This window comes from Sturnira hondurensis, unplaced genomic scaffold (genome assembly GCF_014824575.4).
Source record: "Sturnira hondurensis isolate 20B ecotype Veracruz unplaced genomic scaffold, ASM1482457v3 Scaffold0021143, whole genome shotgun sequence".
NCBI lineage: Eukaryota > Metazoa > Chordata > Mammalia > Chiroptera > Phyllostomidae > Sturnira > Sturnira hondurensis.
The window spans coordinates 24,256,833-24,279,383 of NW_028093774.1; positions in this window are offsets into that span (position 1 = coordinate 24,256,833).

Genomic DNA, 22,551 nt, shown 5'->3' on the forward strand with positions numbered 1-22,551 from the left:
GGAGCAGAGGGTGGGAGAGGGTTCTTTGCTTTACAAATATATCCTTTCACAGTGGAGGTCCTAGAAATAGCAAGCTCCCTTAAACCATCTTAGCATAAAAATGAGTTTTTTGCATTTAAATGTTCAGCCCCACCTTTGAAGACACTCACCTCTCAAAGGCGAAAGCCGTGCAAGCCCCAGTTCCCAAAGGCTGCGGTCCTCCTGGCTTCTGAGGGCAGGGGAGGGGCGTAAGCCACACGGAGGCTCAGTGCAGACAAAGTGGTCTGGCTGATAGAGGGCAAGCCACCACCTGGGTCTCCTCCCCCCAGCCCCCAGATTCAGAACAGCCTCAACACCTTCTGCCCAGGCTATTTGGGTAGAGGACAGTGGATTTCTCTGAAAGCAGAGACCTAAAAAGGGGGGGGCTTTGTCTATGTAAAACCAAACACAATTCTCAAGCTGGAGTCATTTGTTTTGTTTTGAGAAGTGCCAGGGTTTATGCTCAAGGTCCCCCCTTCCCTCCTCACTCTTTCCAGCTGCTGAGGCACATCATTGTGAAAGACCACACACGGCAGACCCAGCGCCGCAGAGGCCTGGCGGAGATCAAACCCCAGGCTCCGGGGAGGGTCTCCGACTCCCCCCTCCCATGCAGAAGGGGAGCTGAGCACGGACAGGGCCTTTCAAGGACAGAGCCCTCCCTGCTGACCTGGATCCCCATTCACCACAGCCAAGCCTTATCCATCCTGCAAGCAGACAAGGACCAGTCACAGGCAAGTCTGTGGGACCAATGAGAGCACTGTACCAAATGTGGCCAAACTTGCTTTTCCATCAACTTTTTTTTTAATCAGCCAAATTTGTTTGCCACACAACAAACTTAACTTGAGGGTAAACCCCTGGGGCAGAGGGTTTGAGTTTCATCAGTTCACAGGGCGACCTGGGACCATTGTACCTCACTGCAGCTGTCTGCCTTGCTTTCCCTTTCCCAGCAGGGAGACTACGACCGTAGACTGAACACCCAATAGATGTGTGACTGGCTTCCGTGGGTCCCTCTTAGGACCATCTGAAGGAATGTGTTGGTTTGCCCACTTCATTTATCGTCAGTCTCACCAAACAGAACATCAGAAGCTCAGTGCTGGAGACCTGGGAGCCAGCATGATGCCAGCTGTCAATCAAGTCAGGGCTCCGTGTTTGTTGGTGGAATGAATGAAGTGTGGAAGGCGTGTGATGAAGGAGGGGAACTAGGTACGAGAGCTGCCCTTCAGCCTGAGCATACCTCTTCTCCTCCCTGTGATCTGTTTTCTCGGGGTCTGGGTGGGGGCACCTTTCTGAGTGCCTGGGGTTCCTGGCTACTTTTCTTGCACCGAGTTCTGAAGCAAATGGGGGTTAAGTGTATGGTTTCAGGCACCCGGGATTTTACTCCTTGCTCCCAGCAATGCTGAGGGGATCTAGAGGATCATGGCAGGGGTGTCCTTTCTGAGGCCACAGCTGGGAGCCGTTAATGGACCCCCCTCTTGTTCACCCTCCCTGCCAAGTGCCCCACTAACAGAATGGGATTGTCTGTGGTTAAAGGAAATAAAAATGGGTCAGAAGGTACTTGGAGAAGGAGGCCAGAGTTTCTGGTTGGCCCCAGAAGAGAAACAGGCCCAGGCCCAGTGCGTCCTGGAGAGAACTTAGAGGGGCTTCTTTCTCCACATCTTGTCTCTCCCTTCTTCCCCTCCTCCCCACCCTGCACTCCCACCCCAAAGCCATAATGAAAAATTCATGTTAAAAGCTTCCCATGTGATCTGATTTTCAACACTTTAATTGGATTAATCGAAGCAGGGAGGGTAGTGAGCCCAGGGCCCTTCCTCCCCAACATCTCCCACTCCCCGCCCCTTGCCCCTTCTCCATGCTTCTGTCTCTTCTGAGACTCGCTGCTTGGCCCCCTTCTTTCTCTCCATCCACAGCTCCCTGCCTCACCCTCCTTCCAGCTCCTCCCAGGTCTTCTTCCTCTCTGTGCCCAGCACTTTTTGAATTCCAGTAAAATTTTCTTTCTTCTCCACCTGAGAAGAGAGAAGTTTGATTGCTTAAAACCTTGATGAATGAACTATTTTTAAATACGTGATGAATTACACGTATCCAAAGAAATTTGATCTCCTTAGGTTATAGAATACACACTACCTAATAAGAGAGTGAAAGGATAATAGCACTTGAAGTCTTTAGCAGGTAGGAATTAAATACAATGGGAATGCTGGTTATGAGTGTGTGTGTCATTGTGGGTAAGGGCCTCGTTCTTGCAGTGACTAATGTGTCCCGGACACAATCGGGACCCTGACACTGCCTCCCCACATTTTTATAGATGGGGCTAAACTGCAGTGGGGGAAGACAAACAAAATTTCCCAAAGCTGTTTCAGTGATGTATTATAAGTGGCTGGGAGGTGCTATATTCTAAACAGCAAGAACAAACCCCTGCATAGCTGACTCCCAGTGTCTACACGGTGCCCCAAGAGTAGCTCCCAGTGAGCCCTGGGGCACATGGCTCTCTTCCTCTGCCCCAGTTTCTCATCTGCGCAACCAGAGCAGCAGCCCAGACAGGTGAGCTCCGGAATTTTTTACCATATGCCTCCATCAATAAAGCAGTTTGAGCATTCACTCCCATGATATAGATATTTATTTATTTACAATACACTATTTGTACCAATAGATTATATACATGACATATCAAAAATTTTAAGGGATAATAGAAACATGAAATAAATTACACTTGTATGTTTTACTAACCGTGATGGCTTTAATTTATCACTGGCTAATATTTCAAGGCAACATATTTATTTAGGACAAGACTCTCCATAGAGTGTTCCTATAAATCCATATTTCAAGTAGAAAGATAATTTTCATCTCTTTTTGTCAGTGATTTCTTGCCAGGTCATGGTTTTTACCCCATAATGTGGCTGAAAAAGAGAACTCATAAGAGAAATTAGGAAGTGTCAGCTCATCCATTGTCATTGTTTTTTTCTTGCAACACAATATGATGTTATATCTTTACTATCTTTATACTTATATTATTACTATCTTTAAAACTCAGTTTTGGGCAGGAATCTTTTTAGGCTTGTGAGGGTAGCTATTCGTTACCACCAAGCGATATAGTTTGTGAAGTGTTCTTAATAGGCAGTCACAGGAAAGGATGAAGGCCTTCCTCCTGACTCAGGGACCCCGCTCACACACCTGGCATGGCGCATGCCGGGCGGTACATGAACTGAGCGAGGGAATAAGAGCCACTCTGTGATTAAACATTAATAAGCACTTTTAGTTCTTGTTTTTAGACAGACTACAAATAGTGACAGAAGTTCTACTGTTCTTTCCCCACCACCCAGAGGGCTGTCCTTGGGCCGCCCCTTGGTGACCACCACAATCCCCTTATCGGAAAAGCTCTTTGACTCTCCACTGTCCCAGAGATGAAACCTCTCTCAGCTCCTCGGCCTACCTGCTGCTGTCAGCGCTCCCCACGTGTGAGGTGAGCCAAGGTAACGGCTAGCACTGAGGTCTACACACTGCAAAGAGCCGAGCTGTCCGGGGTGAGTAGCACCTGCCGCCCTTGGACAGAGCTGGGCCAGACCATGTGGGGATCTGGCTCCAGGAATGGTTCTCCACTACTTTTTCCTCTGTACAATCACTGTCTACAGCGAAGACTCCTTCCCTTCTCCAAAGTAGGTAAGCTCTTCACCGGTCCCCTTGCCTTACCCAGGAAGCCAGTTCTTGCTTACCTAAACCCACTTCTCCTGCTGGGAGAAAGAAGGAGAGCTCCTTTTGATGTGCATAAATGTTCACACAGGTGGAATGAGACTAAACTTCCCACCGAGGACTTTTCACCCAGTTATGCTTCTAGGGAGGATAAGTAACTTGACCTGGGTCACAAAACTACTACGCAGCAAAAGCAGAATGTGAACTTGAGGTCCAGATAATTCCAAAGTCCACACTGTTTCCAACACTGCAAGAGCAGAAAATGACTAGGGTTCGTATATGTATCATGTGTTTCCATATGTATACATACACATACATACCTATAGAGTCATACAATATAGTAGATTACAGGATGAATGGTTAGATGAATAACTATAGTGGAAATGCCAACCCGCCCCAGAAAAGTCATAGGTCCAAACACGGACTGACAGGTTGAGAGCCCCTGGAGCAGGCTGTCTACACAGCCCACACCTGACACCAGCTCCTGGTGACTGGTAAGAGAATATGGCCATGCCCACTCACAACCTCCTAGGGAAAGAGAAAAATAAGATGCAGATTTGTCCGCTCCTGACTCATCTATTTGGCCTCTTTGAAGCGGTGGCCTTTACTCTGGCCTTGGACAGAGATATGTTCTGCTTTGGAGAGGAATCAGATTCCTTGTCAAGGTGATTATGACCCAAATACCACTTGGGGCCCTTCCGCACCAGCTGTCCAAGCTCAAGGGAATAAACTCAGTAAGGAATTTGTGGTCCTTCTGCATCTACGTGACTATGTGTTTGGCAATCAAGTGCAAGTTTTAAAAATAAGAGAGCAGAGGAATAGAAGCAGCAAAAGAGGGCTTGACTCACCCTTCCTCCTTAAGTGCGATTAGTTGGAAATGAGTATTTCAAAATAAAAGTCTGTGCTCCCTTTCCTCACTTCACCCCCATGGTGTAGCCAGTCCCCAGATCAGTGCCACTGTCGGTTATGGGGGTCTCGGCACTGAGATAATGAAGATGAAGATGACCATGATGGCAACAGTACACCATTTGTTGTACACATACCTTTCTGCCAAGAATTGCCATAAATCTTTTTCAAGCATTATCTCAATTCACCCCACAGTCCTTCAAGGCAGCAACTAAGATTATCTTCAGATGAGGAAACTGAGGCTCAGAGGTGCTAGCTAGGTAATTATTCCAAGTTCACATTGAGGGGTGGAGCCAAGATTTGAATCCAGATCTGACTGGCTCCAAAGGCCACAACCTTAACCACCGCTCTAGGAACCCAGGGTGCAAACCAAAGAGAGAAAGGTCACCCTCTTACAACACAGCTACCATGAAGTAACTTGACCCAGCAAATGGTTAAGGCCCGGTGCTCTCTTCCTGTTAGGTGATCAGAGAGTGTCACCACGCCTCACCCATTTCTTCCATAATGATCAGTTGAGCATCTTCTAAGTGTCAGGCATTTTTCTAAGTGCTATGGATAAAGCACCAAGTAAAACAAGTTTCTAGTCCCATAAATCTCCAAGTATAGAAAGAGAAGATAGATAAACAAGTCAACTAAAATGTAACGGGTCAGGGGGTGGTAAGCATGCACCGTAAGAAAGATAGAAAGTGACTGGCTGCTATTTTGGATAGAGTGCTTGAAAAAGACCACTCTGCATGGGCGACATTTGAGCAGAGACCTGAAGGAATGAGGGGTCGAGCCCTGCAGAGATCCGGAAGAAGCACATTCCACGCAGAGGGAACAGCAAATAGAAAGGACCAATAGTGAGAGCCAGAAGACCAGGTTGGCCCCGCCTGCTGGGTTCTCAAGCCAGCCTTCCCTTTTGTTAATTGGCAGAACTGCATCATTTCGCTGTGAGGAAATCGGAGGGAATAGATTCAGAAAGCTCTTCTCCTCAGTGGTGTCACAGACAGAGGAAAAGCAGGTAACTTTTATTGTATTTACTTACATGGGCTTATTTACCCATACAAGGCTTTGAAAAGTAGGTGTAGGAAAGTTACCGTCTGCTGGCTCCAAAGCCTGTGCCCTTTCCACCATACCATGTGAAGTGAACCATACCACTTCAGATGGATCTAATTTCGTCCTTCTCACCAGCTCAGAGCACCTGGAAACCAGAACCTCAGGTCTTTATCCATCCGACATTAGCTGACAGTATTTTGGGCTCATGCTGGGCACTGTGAGGATACGGCAATGCGCGCGACAGACACGGCCCCTCCTGTGAAGGATGGCTCTCACCACTCAGCAGGGCCACTTCCAAGACACACATCCTCAGTGTGACACACACTCTCATCCACTCAACAGCGTCATGAATCCCTCTCATCCTGGCTCTGGCAGAAGGGAAATGAGTCCTGTATCTCAGGTCCTCAGCTAACTTAGAAATGACACCCAGGGCTCAGTCTCTGTCACCCACCCCACTCGCCTTCTACTCTGCCCTGGGAAGTCCAGAGAGCAGGTTTTCAAGCTGAACTCTCCAGTTCTTGCCCACCAACAGAGGTAAAGTGAACAAGGTCACGAAGATCCTGTTACTTCCCAAGGAATGGAATTTGAGAGGCTATACAGGATGGGCCAAGCCATTAGAAGAATCCAAGGTGGGTGGGTTTGAGGATTCAGATAAAGGTCAGGCCAGTTCTCATTTGATCCAAACGATATGCCCAAAAATAAACCCATCACACTGCCTGCCTCCAAAGGGAATTAAACTCCATCGAGGGTTGCCAGGCACCCATCTCTCATAGAGGTTCTCCCATAGAAGGATGTAACTTCTAAACTCAGTGGATCAAGCAAAGGATCCAAGAACAGCCAACAAATGAGACGTGGGTCTGACTGGGGGCGTCAAAGCTTATTCAGAAATGGGCCTGTCAGCCCGCCACTTCCACCATCCAAAAACACTAAACAAGGTGGCTGGAAATAAGACTTGGAGGGATGGCAGAGGGGGAAAGTGTTAAATTGCAGCTGCAATCCACCTCCCCCAACCTCAAGGGCTTCTCCTCCAGTGTCAACAAATATGCAACCAATTAATGTAATTGCAGAGTTATTTATGGTGTCCAGCAAAGTGCAGCTAGATCCTGAAAGACAAGGGTGGGCGCGGAGAAAAAACTTTCTCGGTGTTTGGTGTGCCGTTTTCTTGGCTGGATTTTCTTCTTTCCTTTTCTTTCACATGTTTCAGTCCACTTGTGGTCCCCATGTGTCTGCTGGTCATGGCCCCTTCCAGGCAGCGTGCAGGTGTTCCCGCCTGTGGGGGAGGAGCAGGAGGGGGAACCAGAGGGAAAAAGCTAAAGGTCTTCAGATTTCAAGCCGTGACCTGACATAGAAGACTTTCCCAAGGTTCCCCACTCTGACTGCACCACTACCTTAATCCTCTCCATTGACCCCTTCCATAACGACCACCACCAACACTTGCATATGGAGACTTTTTTTTTCCATGGCTCTGTTATGCAATTGTTCGGAATGACAGCTGTGTTGCCACTCTGAGCCCCACACAAGACAGGTTTTAATTAGAGTTATTGAGGGGTTGGAATTGGCACAATTAGGGCCAGCATTAATGGGGTCTCCATGTGTTCTTTTGAACAGTTTGGCCCTATTTTTTGTCCCAGGGCAGGAGGGGGTTGCAACTAATGAAGTTGGAGAGTGCAAATTATCTCAGCCCAAGGAGGGTGAGCGTGAACCACCCTGGGACGGGGGGCGCAGCGTGTGAGAGAAAAAGAGAGCCGTTACATATGGAGGAGACACACACATGTTTGCACACACTTGTTTCTGTGTCTTTCCTTTTTAACATGGTCCTTTTAAAGAGATGTTCAGGCCACCAAATACATATCATTGACTGTGAGAGGAAAGAGAAGGGATGGGTATCTCAGGCCAAGCCAAAGCCAACTAAGAATGTGTATGTGTTATGCACACCCTTTGCACTTGCCCCCATGCATATAGCTATATTACAGGAAGCACGAGATACAAAAAACAAACTCCAATTATCGGAAGTCCTGACCCTTCATTATCTGAAATGTTGATTGCTCCACACTATACTAATTTCCCGTGTCCTTTCTTTCCAGATGTCTGTTCCCTTTTAATTTCTCAAGCCCTTGTCCTCTGTGCTGTCTTAGCAGGGCTCAATTTAAAAATATTAGCCTCATGCCCAAGTCTCTGAGCCACCCCCACCCACAAACTCTATGTCACCTGGGGGTGCACTGAGGACACTGAGGCCCTGATGTCTCTGACTTCCCTGTGGACCAGATGGGTTTCTGTTAATAGCATTTCCAGCAAAAAGTCACTACGGCCATTTGGGTAGGAGGAAGGTCAGAAGTGGAAAAACAAATATGAGGGAGCCAGTTATCAATCAAGTCTAAGTGAGAAAAAGGCAGCTGAACAAAACCAGGCCTTAGTTCAGTGTGGCCCTAGGGCCTCAGCTTGGCTTTTGAGTGACCTGAGCAGCTTTGGGGACTGGGGAGTGGAACAGTCACTGAGCCAAAGCAGCAGCAGGCCACCGCAGGACAAGGAGGTGGGGGAAGGGTCACATACAAGTAGCAGCTAAAAATGTTGCGAGGACTCAGAAAACTCAGGCTAAAGCCCCCCGCCATCACCCAGGGCACCAGCGGTGGGGCTGGCTGCCTGCCACAAGGTCTTCTGATTTCACAGGGAGGCACGGCTCCATTCTGCACGAGCGACATCACTTTCCCTCGTGCTGCCTTCACTGGCTGTGTTTCCTGCTGTTTTAGCTCTTCGAGAGGCCAAGGCTACTCCTGCTCTTTGGCAGAGTGAATGGAGGAGGGAGGCTGGCTCACCCTCTGTGGAATAGCCTCGGCAGATAGAAATGGGGAGAGCAGACACAGGCAGGGCTGCTCCAGACAGACAGACAGACAGATACCCAATTCAAAATGCCCCCAGCACTCAACGCAGCTTTGAGTTCTGGTGTTCAAGCAGTTCGACCTTGTCTGATACAACCAGCTCTTCTGACACACCCTCTACAAACCACAGAGCCATTTTCATGACAGTCCCACATTGCTGGTCAAATTGGTTCCCCGGAAAGGTGAACTACCGGGCCCAGAGAAAACCAGTCTGCCAGCACTGTGCCAGGGGCGCTTTAAGGTAGTAGTTATCAACAGGGGATGACTTCGCCCGCAGGGAACATTTGGCAACATCTGGAGAAGTGTTTGGTTGCCATACTTGGGTTGGGGGGGGTGGTCAGTGTGGGCTGCTACTGGCCTCTAGAAGGTGAAGGCCAGGGATGCTGTCATCTGTCCTGTGATGCAGAGGACAGCCCAGTAACAGAGTTATCAAGGCCAAAAGGTCAATAACGGCCAGGCTGACAGAGCCACCTTTAAAGCCAGACAGATCTGGGCACAAACTCCAGCTCTGCCTTGTCCTAGCTGTGCAATGTTAGCACACCAATAACTGCACTAAATTTGGTTTGCACACCCATAAAAAAGGGATGTAAATACCTCGCTCCTAGATAAAACTTGGTTAGGGGGCAAGAAATACCCAATTTTCCCTTTTTTTTTTTTGGTTAACTTATAAAGAATGTTCTGGGCTATCTTTATTAGACTCACTAAAAGAATGTGCATTTGGTAATCGCTATTGAAGTCCTCCAGCCCTGAAACTGTCTTGCACACTTGCAGCTGCCACCTGCCTCCTTCCCAGGGTTCATTTCTCCTACAGGAATTAGAAGGCTGGGTGCCCAAGCCCTTGCAGAGACACCTTCAAGACACCTTATATTTTGAGTCCAGGCAACACAGGAAAGGTTCTGCAGGACACGTGTGCCCCCCCCGCCCCCTCCCCCGCCACCTGTGGCTAGCTGCACTGTGGTCCCCACTAGGCCCTCAGAGACCGACCCTGGCGGAGGAGGGGCGGCCTCATTTCCGGTAGAAGTGGACTTGAGTTCGGGCTTTTCTTTTGAACCACACGGTGGCCAAACGTCAATTAGCTGAGCCCTGAAAAATGAGTGTGATCTTGGTGCTCCTGGGGGAGGGCAAGGGGCCCTGGCCCGGCCTGAGGTGGCTGCCCTGCTCCCCCTTTTGTGCCGCCAACAAGAGAGTTTTATTGAAAAGAGGCGAGTGCATCTAATGCAGTTATCCGTGTCCAACCCATCGGGCCTGGACTGGGGGCGAGGGCGCAGCTGCTGCCACCGCCGCCTCACAAGCTCCAACAAAGGATCCGCCTGCAGAATGTGCTCCCCTTTGAACAGCTCATCTGGTTTCCATTTTTGAAAGGTCCCCGATCTTCACTTCCACCCAGCCCCCTCCCACCTGCACCCCTCCATGCTCCCCTCCTCTGTGTTCTAGATATGCCCCTGGGCGGGGGGGGGGGGGGCGCCCCTCCTGCTGCCCCACGTGGTCATGTACTTCCCCCAACTCTGGCCAGGGCCACCCATGGGGGCCCAAGGCTGGGCTGTGGGGGCGGGGCTGTGGGGAGGCTCATGCCTGACTTCCCGCCAGCCTCAGTTTCCCCACCTCCAAAATGCCCTGGTTGGATGCCAGCTTGTGCCTTTCAACTCCAGTGGTCTATGAGTCAGCGAAATGATTTGTAAAATATGTGGCAAATACATAATAATAGTATAATTCAGAAATTTTATACTGCCATAAAACTTCACAGCCTGGAGATAACCGCTATTAACATTCCAACGCATTTTCTTCTACCCTTTTTTTATGTTTAATAAGTCATATACAAAATTATCATTGTTTAATTGGGATCATGTTGTATAAACACAATCATGCTTTTATATCATCTGCAGCATTTTTCTATGTTAATAATACTTGAAAATATTTTTAAACAGCTGCAAAATTACAGCTTGTACCACAAGTGATTTAATTGGTTCCCCCATGGTTGGACATTGAACTTGTTTTCCTGTGTGCTCAGAATTTGTTGTTCTGTTTTTCCTCAGTATTATGAATTCAAGGCAATTTTTTAAAACTACACTCTTCAAGTGGCTTCCCAAGCTGACAGCTGGGACTAACCCCCTGGCCCGTTATAAATCAAAGGCATGTGGCAGGCACTTCCACCTCTTCCCAGGGCTGGCACGGAGGGGAAAGGTCATCACCGGCCTCCTCCTCCCTTCCCGACACCTCCAGGCACCTGCAAGTTGAAAATTCTGGTGTGAATCACAGGCCCCTGTAAATTATGGCCTTGGGCAAGTTGTATAAACTTCAGAGTCCTCAGTTACATAATGAAAATACAATCACACAGACCTCAGAGGGCTGCTGTGAGAACTAAATGAAATAAGATACTCATCTGGCCTAGCTGATGCCTGGCACCTAGAAGACCCTCTTGGTTCACTGAGGCCGAATTCCCAGTTGAACTTCAGGTCCTGCCCGCTGGTGGGCACTGGAAAGGGGATGTGAGAAGGGGCCCTTCCCAGAGCTCTCAAACCCTGCCCACAGAGCAGACTCTGTTAGGAGAACACAGACACCTGCTGCCCCATTTGCAGTGTGACCTTGGGCAAGTTTCCTAATCCTTCTGTGCTTTAGTTTCTCCACCAATAAAATGGAGAGTTGTAAGGATTAAATAAAGTAATATGTAAACAGTGGATGACAGTGGCTGGTACATACGAAGTGCTCAGTAAATTTAGCTGTTATTATTGTGTACCTGACCTGCCGGTGAACAGTGAGGTTCGACTCCCCCAGAAACTAGAAGTTTGTCTTCCAGAACTAGCCCCTTCCAACACCTTATCAGCACACGCTCCTCCTGCCTTCAACCTCAGGCCCAGCTCAAAGCCAAACCCCGATGAAATGCCGAGCTCCAGCAAAGAGCCCAGTCCGCAGCAAGATCCCTACAGAGCTCCCACATCCCAGCCACACCCCCAGCCTCTGCTTGGGGACTCGGCAATCCCACTGGCTCAGAGACGGGGACAGGTTGGGAGTGAGGAGGCTTCCTTGCCATGACCTTGAATCTCCTCTCTTGCCTTCTCAGGACTTTCTGCTCATTTGCCCAATTAAGAGTGACATCAGTGGCAGCCACCACTGACTGAGCGCCCACTTGATGTCAGACCTGTAGCTCATTCAATCCATACTGAAACCACGTAAAATCTTATCATAGCATCCACTGCACAATGAAGTATGGGGATTGAGCTCAGAATGGTCAAGCCATTTCCCAAAGTGGTGGAGCAGAGATTTGAACTCATGAGAATCTGACCACAAAGTCCAGCTCTTCCTAGGACACTACATAACTCAGGTTCCTTTACTGGTGATGTTACAGAGTTACCTTCCCTGGAGAAAGTGCCCCAAAGCACCTAATGTGGCAGGACATTTGGATTAGGGTTGCCAGATTGAGCAAATGAGAACACAGGACACCCAGGCAACTTTGATCTTCAGAGCTACACGTATTTAAATTCAAAGTTAACTGGTTATCTTGTATTTTATTTTGCAACCCTAGTTCAGAGGCCTTGTTCACACTCCCCAGCAAGCCAGCCGATGAGATGCACGAGACTTGGTCTCCAGAGCACATCACAATGATGTGATGTCACTTAATCCCCTCTCCTCTCTGCGCCCCTTTCTAACTCGGGGGTGACGTGACTTGTCTGAGATTGCAAGGCTGGAAGTTGAGCCACACACAGCCTCAGTCTCCTGGCCTGAGCCTCCTGCTTTGATCACCATGCTTAGTAAAGTGGTGGCCACAGCTCAAGAGGCAATCTGTGGTTTTCAGTGTAAAATGGCCATTCAGCTGCATTAACACAAAACTATTGTGAAAATTTTAGTAAGCAATGCAACCTAAAGGCTCTCTCTTAAGATTTATTGAAGATCACTTGATTACAAGTGACAGATACCTGGACCTAAACTGACTGAGACTAAAGAGAAATTAATTGATAGCTCATGTCGCCGAGAAGCCCAGGTGACCACAAGGAGAGGAGCCAATGGGAATCTCCCAGTGCTCAAAGCCAGGACGAAGTGAGCAACAAAATAAATAAGTAATATTGGATCACATCTCAAAGTGTAAAATAAACACACTGAAGTTCATTCTCATATAAATGAATGATTAAGTAAATAAAAGGAGGAGAAGAGACAAATCTCCCATGCAAAAGAATTCCGAATAATTGATGCAGATTCTCCCAGGGTAAGAGCCATAAATCCCCACTCCTTAAGCACAGACCAACTTCCTTCCAAATATTACAGTTTGGAAATGGGGATGAGCAATAACTTCCTATCGGAGAAACATGACAAACTCGACCGCAGCCGGGTGATCAAGGTCAATGTCAACAGTGATGAGTCATGTTGACAGCATGTACCCTTGATATGATGTGAGGAGAATGGCCATTTGCTTCTGTGGTCTTCCTCCAAAAACATATGACCCCCATCAAATCATGAGGAAAATCATTAGATGAATCCCAATTGAGTGGAATTTATAAAATACTTTACCTACATTCCTCAAACATGTCAAAGTCACACAAAAAAAACAAGGAAAATCTGAGAGACTGTCACTGCCAAGAGAAGCCCACATGTAATGCGGGGCCCTGGATGGGCTCCAGGATAAGGTTAGGGAGAACCAAAAAAAAAAACCTGAATGAATTGTGAACTTTAGTTAATAATAAAGTGCCCATATCAGTTCATTAATTGAGATAAGTGTGCCATACTAATGTAAGATGTTAAAATAGGTGAAATTGGATATGCCATCCATGGGAACTCTCTGTACTATTTTTACAATTGTTCAGTAACCCTAAAACTATTCTAAAATAAAAAGTCCACATTAATGAAAAGCCAGAGGCTCTAGGTGTGCTTGGACTCGGAGCTCTGAGGAGGTCCTTGTTGTTTCACTCTGACCACTTCTGTGCAGGCTTCAGGCTCATGTGAGGGCAATATGGCGGCCCCGTGACCACCACTGTCTCCTCTCAGGTTACAGCTCAGCAAGAAGCATTGAGCTTTTTGGAGCAAGAGCTCTTCTCAGCTGCTTCTTTCCCAGAATCCCACTTGGCTCTTGGTGCCTCACTGCATGGGTTGACCCACAGGCTCAATCACTGGGGCTGGAGGAAATAGAAGCCCTAATTGGTTTATCCCTGGCCCATGCTGCATCTGAGTCAGGAGCTGACTGTCAAGGAGAGATGGAGACACCAAAAAATTGGGGGCTACTACCTAAAGCAGGAGAATGGATGTTTGGTGGGTAAAACTCATCAGTGTTCAATGCCCCCTTTAACATTTTTGGTGCTAAATTAAATAATGATGACTAGTCTTTCTTTAATATCCCTACATGTCAAAATAGTTAACTACTCTATATTCATCCCTCAATTATTTTTTTAAATCTGATTCAAGACCCCCCAGCATGGAGGAGCTACTGTTCAAGTCTGACCCACAGAGCTAAAGCATCTCAGACGAAAAGAGTGGGAACAATGAATTGCCAGACAGTCCTCACCTCCCTGTAGGGCTCATCTTGAGGGCCCAAGAAAATGATGTGATGGCTTGTGCGAGGAGCAGAAAAGCCAGAGGGCTCCCCAAGACAGGCCCTTCTTGAGCTGAAGCAGGGAAGGTGGGGCAAGCCCCAGTTGTCCTAATATTTAATGATGCACCCAATGAGCCAGACACTCCCCTAAGCAGCACATGCATGAACGTCATGACCCTCACAACAGTGCTACATAGTAGGCATTGTTATCCCCATTTTATAGGTGGGAACACTGAGGCAGGGAGTTTCAGTAATTTTGCCCAAAGTCACACAACAGGCGAGTAATAGAACTGGGATCTGATCTCAGGCTCTGGCTCCAGGATGATTCTTTAAAAACTGAAATAGGAAAGTGATCCCAAAATACAGATAGTATTCAATATCCAGCTTCTTAACCCCGGTTTTTCAAGCTTGGGCTACCACTGACCTTCCTTTCATTGAAAAGTTACTTCAGTTTTTCACCCTTGAGGGCCTGGACCTTGAAAAGGAAAAAAATAATCTCTCTACCTCTCTCTCCCTCCCTCCCTCTCCCCTATCCCCTCCCCCTCTCCCTCTTAAAAAAATAAAAACAGTGGGGGGGGGGCTCATTTTTTCTGGGCTGATGCATGAGATACTTTATAGCCAACTTGATTTCTTTTTCCTTTTGTAAGCCTCTCACAGTTTGCACAGCCAATTCACCCTGCCTGCGCCCAGCTCTGAGCCTGGCACCCAGCAGGTGTTGAGAATGAGCCTGGCTTTCCCAGGCAGGAGCACTCCCTGCTGGGGACTCAGCCTGACTAGGCCCTTGGCTCAAAGTACACGTGGGAACCCAGCTTGCTGACCCTCTTTCAGGAAATTCCTGTGGGTGTTTTCTGCCTCTCTGTTACTCACTTTTACCAACCTGAATCCACAGTAATCATCAGAGAGAAAGTTACTTTAAATCCAACTCACCATCTCTCACTACGAACCTGCCCCTCCACCTGCATTCCCTGCCAGGGACACAGATGCTGCTGCCACCACCAAGCCAGGCATTCAGACCAGAGTCCTGGGCCTCCACACCCTAAGGCCAGCTGGTCCTTAAGTCCAGGCGGTTCACCTCCTCCATGTCTCTCAACTCACCTGTCGTCATCTGTCCTTACCCCTCAAGTGGTTTGTTACAACTTCTTCAAACCCTTCTACCTCCCAGTCATTCCTCCACAGTCTGACAACCCAATGTCACTGTCCCAATGACAATCGACTACCTAAAACAGTCCATGAACTGCTGGCCCCGCTACAAGACAAAGGCTGAACTGAGATTCCTGAGGGCCCAGCTCAGTTCTAGGAATCATGGGAAAGACAAGATAAATGGGGGAAATTGCCTTTGTCCCAAAGAGTCGCAACAGAACTGAAAAGATGAGAGAAACAAAGGAAGCGGCACATGAAGGCCACCTGAGGTTCTTACACGTACAGCATTTAGCAGAGTGCCTGGCACATAGTAAGAGTGCAATGAGAAATGGTAGTGATAAGCCACATTATCGCTATTATCACATAGTTTGTGCCAGGAGCCCACTGGGGTTAGGCAGAAAAGCCACTGGGCCTCCCTTTTTACATTTGCCAAGTGGAGACAGCCTTGGGAAGAACCCTTCGGGCCTTTGGATGAAAGTATTTTCTTGACTTGTCTTCAGCAACTCTCCAGTTCCTCACAACCAGCACCACTGTCTCTTCCAGGTCGGGCTGGGTGTCTCTGGGCAGGTTCAGAGGGCCCAGCTGCTCAAGGCCTCAGCACTGCCTGGCCCACTGCCTGGCCCTCTGCCTGGCCTTCCCAAAGAACGTCCCATAGCTCTGCACTCTGGGTCAAGACCTTGGGTGCTGTCTCCAGCTTCCCTACAGCTGGCTTTCTTTGCTAAATGGGTAGCAGATGCAGGGCTGGTCCCTGGGCTGCCCAGATCCTGACACCCTTAGCTGTTATTCAAATTCCAGCCTTGCTTTCCAGAAAGTTGGTGCCTTGGTCAGAGCACTAGACCAGACTCAAGCAGTGCATATGTACATGCACACACACACCACTATTAGTCTCCCAGGCCTCAGCCCCTCCCCCACTGCCCTCCCGTTCTCAGCCACTTGCTCTGTGCCAAACTCCAACACCCTCAACAGTTTCCTAACTGCTGCCACTAATCCAGTTCTGGGGAGCAGGTCAGCAACGAAGGAGTCAAGCTGCGGCTCCTGTGAAAACAGGCCCAGCAGCCACACCTGCACACTCCATTCATCTCCACTGTTTGTTTACACATTGTCATCCGCAGTCAATGCTTTCCCAGCAACTGCAGCGGGCTGATTGCCCCAATGGCACATAGGGAACCCATTCTGAGCCCTTGTGTCAGTTAAATTGAGCATGGGGCTTTGTCATTAAATTAAGGTTTGTAGCTCTGCCATTGTGGCCTCCAATCCATCCCACGCTGCCTCCTCCCCCTCCCCCTCCCCCCCCCTTCTGCTTTCCCTTCCCATTCATCACAGGGCCTCTTTGCAGTTTGATGGCGGGATGTGGACAAGGAGAGGTGGCCTGGCCTGGAACAGGGAGGAAGAGTAGATGTCTTCCCCTGAAAGCAAGGATCGAAGGGGATGCATGACCTCTTGGTGAGAGGGGGCTCTGGGGAGAGGAGACAGTGCTGGAACTGGAAAGAAGAGGGTCGTGTGGGGCCTTTGCTAAGTTAAGTAATCTATTATTAGAACCAGCGTGGCAGAGTGGGTAAGAATACAGGCTCCAAGATAGACAGACTGAGTCTGGGTTTGATTTCCAGCTATACACCTTTCTACCTCTGGGATCTTTTTCAAGTTGAATAAGTTTTGGTTTCCCTGAGCTGGGCAGAGGAATCGAAATGAGCAAAGGAATGAATGTAGCACATACCCTTGGTATGAAAAGAACAGCATTTGACTTCTCTGGTTTTCCACTCAAAACCCCCTAAACCCAGTCAAATCATGAGAAAAAAACATCAGCAACATCCTAGTTGGGGGACATCCTACAAAATATCTGACCAGTATCCCTCAGACACGAGGAAAGTCCGAGGAACTGGCACACCCAAGAGGAGCCTAGGGAGACGTGATGACCGAAGGTGATACAGTATTTTAGTGTTACCTTCTAGCATTCTAGTATCCATCTAGTATTCTAGATGGGATTCCAGAACAGGAAAAGAAATAAGCAAAAACTGAGGAAATCTGAATAAAAGATGGACTTTAACTAATAAAAATATATTGATATTGGCTCACTAATTATCTCGAGTGTACCATAGTATTTTAATATGTTAATTATAGAGAAACCCATTTAATTATAAAGAAATCTTTATAGGATTACTCTAGCTAATCAACAAAGAAAGACTGATAACATTAGAATATGATCATGTTTACAACCCTTAATGAATGAATGAGTGAATGAATGAATCACTGAGCAATGATCACCAATGGTTGATAAAACCACAAAAACAGAAATCATCAGATATTCTATACCTCTCAATGGAGGCACGTACCACCATCTATGAGATAGTCTTACAAAACAAAGAACAAAAAACAAAAAAAAATCTCTAAAATGGACCTAACTTCAAATGTAACTTCCAAAATCCAATTTTTAAAAATACAGGGGACAGAAAGCATGTTAAACAATACCAGTTATGAAATCAGCAAAAAGTAGGAAATTTACAGGGCAAAAAATTTATTTCTTCAACAATGAAAACAACCAAATTGTGAGGGGGGGAAAAGTAGAAATGGAGAAGGAAACTGCAAATCAGTAGACTCATGAGAGCCGTATCAATCAATTACAATGTATGAACCTTCTAAACTCTGGTTCAAACAAACTCATGAAAATTTTAAGACAAGCGAGAAAATGCTCATTGATGATTGTTAAGGAGCTATAATTTCTTTAGGTATAAAATGCTATTGGGGTTATATTTTTTAAGAGTCTAACTTTTAGAGCTACAAAAGGAAATATTTACAGATAAAAATGATATAATGACTTGGATTTGCTTGAGAATAAGATGAGAGGCGGCACAGGTTATGTATAGGTGAGATGGGGCTGGTCTTCAGTGACTGTTGAAGGTGAGTGATGGGTACAGACATTTAATAAACTATTTTTTCATACTTTGTGTATGTTTTAAAGTTTTCAGTTTAAAAGGGAAGACAAACTGCTGGGGGTTGTGGGGGGCGGGGCCGTGTGGGAAAGGGACCAAACATTGATCTGCCAAGATCTCCAGCTGCCACACTTGCGCAATGAGGCGATCATTACTCTATCCCAGTTAAAGTCAGGATCACCAATGTCCCCCCAGTTTTTTCTGTTGAACTGTGTGCAGGTAGAGCTCAAGAGATAACTATGAAGATGAGGTAACACGTAAAACTAAGATCTCATGACCTGGGTCCTGGGTTCCAATCCTCACCTCTGGGGACCGTTTTTGCCTACGTGGCATATCCCTGTTGTTTCCTAGCCCTGGCTGGTGTGGCTCAGTGGGCTGATTGCAGCCTGCGAGCCAAAGGGCCACTGGTTCAATTCCCAGTCAGGGCACGTGCCTAGACTGCAGGCCAGGTCCAGTAGGGAGTGCACGAGAGGCAACCACACATTGATGTTTCTCTCCCTCTCTCCCTTCCTTTCCCTCTCTAAAAGTAAATAAATAAATAGATTAATTAAAATTTTTTTAATTTCAAATTCCTGTTGATTCCACTCTAACCCTTGTTTCGCTCTACTTTTTTATGACCAAAAGCATTGCTGTTGATATTTATTCCCACAATATAGAAAGATCTTTGGAAAATTGTTAAATGTTTGATTTAATGAACACATTAAATCTTTCAGAAATTTTAACTTAGATTACCAATAAAGAAAATACATGATTAAAAAAGTGAGCAAGTGAGGAATGGGAGAGGTAAGGTAGGACCTGTGAGACCAGCAGGCTGGGAGGACAGACCCTCAGCGTGAACTCCAAGGTTGCTTGGAGGAAAGCATGTGGATTTGGGGCCCCTCCTGCTTGGGAGATATCTTGCTTCTGGAGAGCTGTTGGGGCTTGATGAGGTCCCGGGCATAATCTAGAATGTCTCCGAGGATCAGTCTCCCACCAGAAGGGTCCCCAGTCCACTGCTGCCTAGATGCAAGCCCATGGTCCTGCTGGAACCACCGGCATTGGACAAGGTCTCAGTCATTTGGGCTAGTACAGCAGAAATACTGTAGGCTGGGTGGCTTATAAATGTCAGAAGTTTATTTCTCACAGTTCTGGATGCTGAAGTCTGAGGTCACAGTTGGGTTCTGAGGAGAGTTCTCTCCCAACTTAGAGACCTCTGTCTTCTTGCATCCTCGCTTGGTGGAGAGCACAGAGTGGAAGCAGGCTCTCTCAGGGCTCCTAAGGAAACTGATTCATTCCTGTGGGCTCCACCCTCATGTCCTCATTGAATCCTAATCACCTCCCAAAGGCCCAACTCCCAATACCATCACGGAGGGAGGTGGGGGGCTCAACATATGAATTTGGGGGGACACAAACATTTAGTCTATAACAAATCCCAAAGGCCAGGGCAGGGGCTCAGCAAGGGCAGGGTTTCCACAGTCACTAGGAGTCACAAGCGTCCTGGTCCCGCTGTGACCCACTGGGAGCTGACTCTGCACTGGGCAGCTGACTTCACCACACACCTCGTCTCTGCTAGATATAAGTAACCCCGTCCCACAACCCCAGCTACGCCTGCATGTGAAGAAAACAAGAGGGAAAGCCACATGGGATAGAGGTGGAGGGCCAAGAGGGCTGGCTTTCTAATCCTCCCCAGTGGGGTTCACTGAAGACTCTGTCTTAACGTCTTCAGCACCTAGCATGGTTCCTGGTACTCAGATCCATATACAACACACACACACACACACACACACACACACACACACAGCAACCCTCAGCCCAGTGATAGATATGGAAAATGGACCAGAAAACAGATTTACAAGAAGAGTAAAATATCAGGGAAGTTTTCACATATTATTTCTATTATTAACTACAAATTTTTTAAAACAATGTGGGAACACCCAAAATCCCAAAGTCCCTCAACCTTTTTTTTAATCCTCACCTGAGGACATTTTTTTCATTGCTTTTAGAGAGATAGGAAGGGGGAGAGAGAGAGAGATATCAATGCGAGAGAGAAGCATTGATTGCTTGGGCCCACACAAGCTCAGTCCAGAGAGGGAACCCGCAACCCAGGCATGTGCCCTGACCAGGAATCAAACCCACAACAACCTTTCAGTTATAGGACGACGCTCCCACCAGCTGAGCCACACCAGCCAGGGATGGACCTCTTTTCTTTAATGTAGAGTGAGTGAGTCTTCCTCCTGGACCTCATCAAGCTCCAACAGCGCTCCAGAAGCAAAGCTTCTCCCAAGCAGAAGGGACCCCAAAGGCACATAAATGGAAAGTGAACCAAAAATTGTCTGCCTTCCACCCTCCCGTCCTCCATTTCTTCCTTTCTTTTTTTTCAAGGAAACATTTTATTCCATTTCCATTACACAAGTAATACATGCTCATTGTAGAGCAATCAGAGAAACCAGATTTGGGTGTATCTGCACATGGTAATAACATGCAACTGTGGAAAGGCAAGCATTTTTTTAAGCATAAGGTTGATCTATCAGTATGGACAGGCGGCGATGTCCATGACATGCTGTTTAGTAAAAAAAGCAAATTATAGCACGGTGTACACAGTGTGATCCCCGTTGTGTTAAAATAGACATACATACATTTACATGTGCATACAAATGTCTAGAACAACATACACCAACCTGTCCACACTGGTCCTCTGTGGGGAGTGGAGCCATGAGAGGGAAAGCGTCTATATATTTCTGTCTGGTCTGAATTTCTTGCAAGCCTCTGTGACTCTTGTAATTTTTTAAAAGCCTAAGAAGGTAAAACAAAAACAAATGCAAGACTAGTATGGATATTTCAACATTGAAAGAAAAAGGAGATACCAATAAGCCAAAAGAAAAAAGGTCGCATATAATCTTTATTCCTCCTTCCCTGCTTTGAGGCAATCACTGTGAATATTTTGTTGCAAAGCCCAATCTATTTTTAAGCGTGTGATGCATACATTAATTTTATTTTCATAAAAGGGATTATATTATACACACTATTTCCCTTTCTCACCTGATAATACAATATGGACATCTGAGTCAATAAGAGGACATCTCTCATCATTTTAAATGGTCATGTACCTATTTAGGTTGTTTCCTTTACATGGTACTTTATTACTTTTATTTTTAAAATTATTTCATTGTTGTTCAATTACAGTTGTCTGCGTTTACCCTCCACCACTCCCCTCCCACTCCAACCAAACCCACCTCCCGCCCTTGCTTCTACCCAGCTTTGGTTTTGTGCATGCGTCCTTTATATCATGCTATTTTTTAAAGGCTGCTGTCACCCTGGCCAGCTAGCTCAGTAGGTTAGAATATTATCCTGATCTGCCAAGGTTGCTGGTTCAATCCTCAGTCAGAGCACACACAAGAACCAACCAATGAAGGCAGCAATAAGTGGAACACAAACTGATGCTTCTGTCTCTCTTTTTCCCTTCCTCTCTCTCTAAAATCAATAAATAAAAATTTTAAAAAATATATTTTAAAAAGTGAAAATAAAAAGGCTACTGTCAATAGCCCTGGGCAGCTACATCTTTGTGCACATCCAGTATTGTCTTCAGGGTACACTCCCAGGAGTGAAGCTGCTGGGCAGAAGGATGTACAATGTTTGTTAACGACTTTTGTGGGTCACTCCCAATCACCTTCCAGAAAGGCCTGACCAAGGCTCCACCCTAGGCAGTGGGGGTGGGGGTGGGGGTATTGCCAGGCTGGCCTCCCGGGTGTCCACTCCCCACAAGTACGTTCCACTTTGAAATTTTCATTTGTTTGGAAGTTGAAAAAAAATGTAATTTCTTTGTCATTTTAATGATCCTTCCTTAATTACTAGACATTTCTTAATGTTTCTCAGTCATCCATTTGTCTCCTTCATGTGTTTTTCCAATATCCCTACTGGGGTGTTTGTCTTTTTCCTATTGATTTGTAAAAGCTACTTACATATTAAAGACATCAATCACTGCCTTTCATATGTGTCATTTCTACAAGTATGTGTGTTACTTTGTTTTTTTAACTTTATGACTTTTTAATGCAGAGAAGCTTTTAAACTTTGAACTAGATGAATTAGTCTTTCCCTTTGTGGTGTCTCTATTTGATGTCATATTTAGAATATCCACCCTGGCTAGTGTAGCTCAGTGAATTGAGTGTGGACTGTGAACCAGATTGTCACTGGTTCGATTCCTGGTCAGGGCACATGCCTGGGTTGTGGGCCAGGTCCCCAGTAGGGGGTATACAAGAGGCAACCACACATTGATGTTTCTCTCCCATTCTTTCTCCTTCCCTACCACTCTCTCTAAATATAAATAAAATCTTCAAAAAAAAACCTTCTACGATGACTGTATTGTTGTCAACCTCTCCCTTTATAAAAAATAAAAAGAATATCCTCCCACTCCAAGACTACACAAATATTTACTAGTGTTTTCTTCTAGTCTCACATTAAACTGTCCAGCAAC